The sequence below is a fragment of the Oratosquilla oratoria genome, chromosome 28, assembly GCF_046742065.1.
Source record: "Oratosquilla oratoria isolate Oo_2021 chromosome 28, ASM4674206v1, whole genome shotgun sequence".
In the NCBI taxonomy this organism is placed as follows: Eukaryota; Metazoa; Arthropoda; class Malacostraca; order Stomatopoda; family Squillidae; genus Oratosquilla; species Oratosquilla oratoria.
In genome coordinates this window covers 17,366,292-17,371,291 of record NC_134804.1, presented here as the reverse complement: position 1 = coordinate 17,371,291, position 5,000 = coordinate 17,366,292, and positions in this window count along the sequence as shown.

Sequence of the window (5,000 nt, the reverse complement as noted above, 5' to 3'; positions counted from 1 at the left end):
TTCCAGGTAAGCTGCAAGTAGCTTGTGTGAAATTGTTTCGCCTTGCCGTGTTTCTTTCTCGGATTTTCATGTTTTCTGCATCTTTATGTATTCGAATTATAGCAGTGGCCTTCGCTTAAATGATCTGCACCGTCATCATTACGGTATCCTATATACCCATAGGGAGTTTCCTTATTCATCATCACAGACTAGAATGTTGGCAGGAATATGGCAATCTGGGCCATAACGAGGCCATATTATGCCCAAACGAGACCTTGCCTCCAGGAGCAAACCTAACCAGGAAGGACTGGGTTACCTTAAACAGAGGAAGAGCCAAGGTGGGCAAAACGAGAGAAAATCAACACAAGTGGGGATACACCAATAGCCCCCAATGTCCCTGTGGCGAAGTACAGACGATGGTCCACGTCCTCCGGGAATGTCCATTGAGTCCCCATTGCTCCGACCAAGACCTTAGGGAAGCAAATGAAACTGCCCTTATGTGGACACAGTTCTGGTGCAACAAGATATGATGATGACAGACGTGTCAGTTAGCAATGCGTCAATTTTCCCGGTAAGATAATGATTATCTTCGAGCATTTGCTGGAGGCAGTGGACAGGATGCAGGGATGACCCGTCATCCAGGAGGTGCCAAGATAAGAGGGAGGGAGGAGGGTGGAGGGAAGTGGAATATATAGGAAATGGAATGGGTGGGAGTGGTTTCTATACCTTTTTCTTTTTGGCTACCCCTTTGGTATATGTATGTATGTATTTGTTGGAGAAGAATTCCAAATTCCATCTCTGGTTCTCGAGACGTTTTTTGGTCTGCATGAGACTATCTTCAGGAGAATGAGGTCTGGTGGTGAGGAGGCTTCCTTTTATGTGGGAGATCCATACGCGAAGATTAAATACGCGAAAATTAAGGAAGACTCAATTCAAGCGCTGAATTGGTTAGTGAAAGCTCAGTCAATCAGAACACTGGTTTGGAGTTGCCAGAGAAGAAATATAAAGTTTGGTTTATTAATGTATATATGAACGGCATCTGCTGTTCTTCGTCAGTCTCTATCGGCTTTGATGCAAATAATTGTGGTGCTGGCTCCGAGGTGTTGTCTTATGATCGTTAATCCGTGTTGAGTAATGTTGTTCCGTTTAATTGCACAGTACTGAAAATGTGACATGATACGTTTTGATAGGATGCTCGTGGTGGAACCGATGTTGGTATAGGAAAAGCGAGTGCAGTCGCCATTAGCGCATGCGTACTGATACACCAGGCTCGTTTCTTGAAGGGGGCTCGAGGACACGAGGTAACTTTTTAATTACAAGGGAAGTGGTTCGTCTTGTCTTACAGTAAATAATGAGATTAATTTGGTGCTGGGGTTAGTAGGCTTGACGTGTTCAAGTATTATTTTCTTTAAATATTTTTTCGTCTTCGTTTTTGGTAGAATGTATACGTATATGTATATATGTATATATATATATATATATATATATATATATATACATATTTAAATATACATATGTATATATATATATACATATATATATAAACTTATATATATATATATATATATATATAGATAGATAGATAGATAGATAGATATAGATAGATAGATAGATAGATAGATATGTATGTATATATATATATACATATATATACATACATACATACATACATACACGCACACACACACACACACACACACATCTTGGCACCACCTGGATAACGGGTCATCCCTAAATCCTGTCCACTGCCCTGGGTCAGAAGCAGTGTCGCAAGACACAGCACATCCACAGCAAGGCCGCTTCATTAATTCGGCGACACCCCCCCACCTCTCCGTCCCCTCATGGAGAAAAGGAGAAGACGGGGAGAAATTCCTTCGGGCTGCGTCAAATTATTTCTCATACATACTTCTTCACTCCCCATCCCCCACCCACTCCCCCTCATGCCTAACGGCATCATCCATACACAACCCTTCTCCATTCACCCCTATCTTCTGTCCCCTCCTGTCCTTCCTCTACAGACATTCCTCTCTTTTGTAATCCCCCTTTTACCCCATCCATCCATCTCATTCTAGGACGCCCCTTCATATTCACTCCTTCCACCTCTGCCTTCCACCCCTCTATTACTAATCTTTCTTCACTCATTCTTTCCATGTGCACAAACCATCATAGTACTCTTTCATCAACCCTATCTCCCAACTCCCTTTCCACCCCTGTTCTCCTCCTCACCTCCTCATTTCTTACTCTATCTAGCCTAGTAACCCCCATCATACTTCTCAGAAACCTCATCTCAAACACATTCAAACTCCTTCTCTCTTCCTCTCTCATGTTATGTGTTTCTGCCCCGTACATTGCTGTTGGCACAATCACTCCTTCATATAACCTCCTCTTAGCATCCATTCCCAGATGTCTACTTCTCATTACACTTTTTAATCCCCCAAGGCATTCACTCGCTTCTCTTAATCTACAATCTACCTCCACACCCACTCCTTCCTTTCTTGCCACATTTGCACCCAAGTGTCTAAAAATATCCACTTCCTCCAGTCTCTCTCCTTTAATGCTCACTTCCAGCCTACTGTCACTCTCTCCCCTTGTACATCTCATCACTTTATTTTTGCCCATACTTATCTTCAACCTCCTTCTTTCACACACCTTCTCAAACTCTATCACTAACTTCCTTAATCCCTCCTCTGATCCTACTACAAGCGCAGTGTCGTTAGCAAACAACTATTGTCTTAGTTCCCACTTTTCTCCATTGTCTTTAACCATCTCCAACCCCTGACCCACTACCCTTACATTCATCTCTCGCACCACCCAATCCATGTATAGATTGAACAGCCAGGGCGACATAACACATCCCTGACGAAGTCCCACCTTTACCTCAAACCATTCACTCTCTCCATTTCTAATCCTAACACAAGCTCTACTACTCTCGTAAAAACTCCTGACTGCTCTTAACAGCTTTCCTCCTATCCCATATATCTGCAGGACCTCCCACAGTGTCTTCCTGTCTACCCTGTCGTAAGCCTTTTCCAAATCCATAAAAGCCCAAAAAACATCTTTACCTTTTCCTATAGCTTTCTCACATATCTGTCTTACCACAAAAATCTGATCTACACACCAATTCCTCCTTCTGTTCCTCTCCTAACCCTCTCAATCAAGACCCTCCCATAAGCCTTCCCAAATACTCTTAACAAGCTGATACCTCTGAAACTACTACACTCACACTTGTCCCCCTTTCCTTTGTAAAGCGGAACTATACAGGCACTCCTCCAGTTCTCCGACACTCTACCCTCTCTTAAACAAACATTAAATAACCTCACCAGACAGTCCACCATAACTGTACCTTCTTTCTCCAGACATTCTGCATTGCATCCATCCAACCCAGGTGCCTTACCTGCTCTCATCATCTTCACAGCTGCTTTCGCTTCATCTTTCCCTATTTTTTCTCCATTTTCCTCACTCATCACTCTTATTTTCTTAGTACTTCCCACTGCAAATACCTTTCTTTCCCTATCCTCCTTCACATTTAGCAACTCCCTAAAATACTCTGCCCACCTTCCTCTCACTGCCTTCTCTTCCATTATCATCTCTCCATCTGCACCTTTTACCTTTTCTTCTCTATTTGATTCGCCTCCTCTTCCTCTTTTAATTTCTTTCCAAAACATCTTTTTATACTTTCAAAATTTACTGGCATACTCTTATCACATTTCACCTCTGCTCTCCTCTTTGCTTTCTTTATCTTATGCTTAACTTCCCTTCCTTTTACTTTGTACCTCTCATACGATTCCCTCGTCCTAATTTGTAGCCAATCTAAGAAAGCTCGCTTCTTCTCTTCTACAACCTTCTTTGTTTCCTCATCCCACCACTCACTACCCTTCCTTCTATTTCTTCCCGCCCTCCTTGTTCCACACACCATCTTTGCACACCTTATGACTCCCTCCTTGAACCATCCCCATTCCTCCTACACTCCTAATTCTACTCTATCCTTCACTCCCTCCCACTCCTCTCTCAGCTTCTTCTTGTACTCCTTCTCCTTTTCTTTCTCATTTAAGCAGTTCACTCTAAGTACCTTCTGCCCTTTTCCTCTTTCTCCACCTATTCTCCACTCTCAATTTACCTTCCACCAGGAAATGGTCTGATATTCCCCCACTCTCTCCTTTAGAACATATACATCCTTAACCCTTCCTACCATACTCCTGGTCACCACTTTATAGTCCATTAACGCTCTATCTGCCACCCTTCCATCCACCGACCTCTCCCATGTGTACTTATGCTTGACTTTCTTCCTAAACACTGTATTTGCAATCATTAACTCTCTTTCAAGACACATCTCCACCATCAATTCTCCACTACGATTTTTGCCTGGAACTCCATACTTCCCAATCACTCCGTCTATTGGTTTGTTTCCTACCCTAGCATTAAAGTATCTCAATACAACTACATTTATATTTCTCCCTAATCCCTCTATGCACTCTTTTAAATCTATCCCAAAAGCCTCCCTTTCCTCTACGCTTTTCTCACTACCAGGCCCAAATGCACTTATAAAAACCCATATCTCCCTTCCCATCTTCACGGTATATACATATACATGGTCTTTGTGGACACTAAGGCCTTTGATTTTGTCAGTTGGGAAGGTCTGTGTGAACTTCTGTCAAAGATTGGCAACCCAAGCAAGATTTTTAACATCATTTATTTATTCCATGATGGCATGATGGTGAGGACGCTGGACCAAGAAAATGTATCAGACCCATTCCTCGTCAACAACGGAGCGAAACAGAGATGAGTTATGCCCCGTTTTTTGTTCGTCATGATCTCTGCCATTCTTCTTGACGCCTTTAGGAACTGTGACAAAGGTGTCAAGATCAGATTCAGGAGAGACGGGTTTGTATTCAAACTCTAACAGTAGAAGACACACATAAGGGTAAGGTTTTTGTTGGTGGGGGAACTTCTCTAGGCTGATGACTGTATCCTGAGAGTTTACACCCAGAGTGACACTCAGAGCATAATCAACGCTTCGGGGT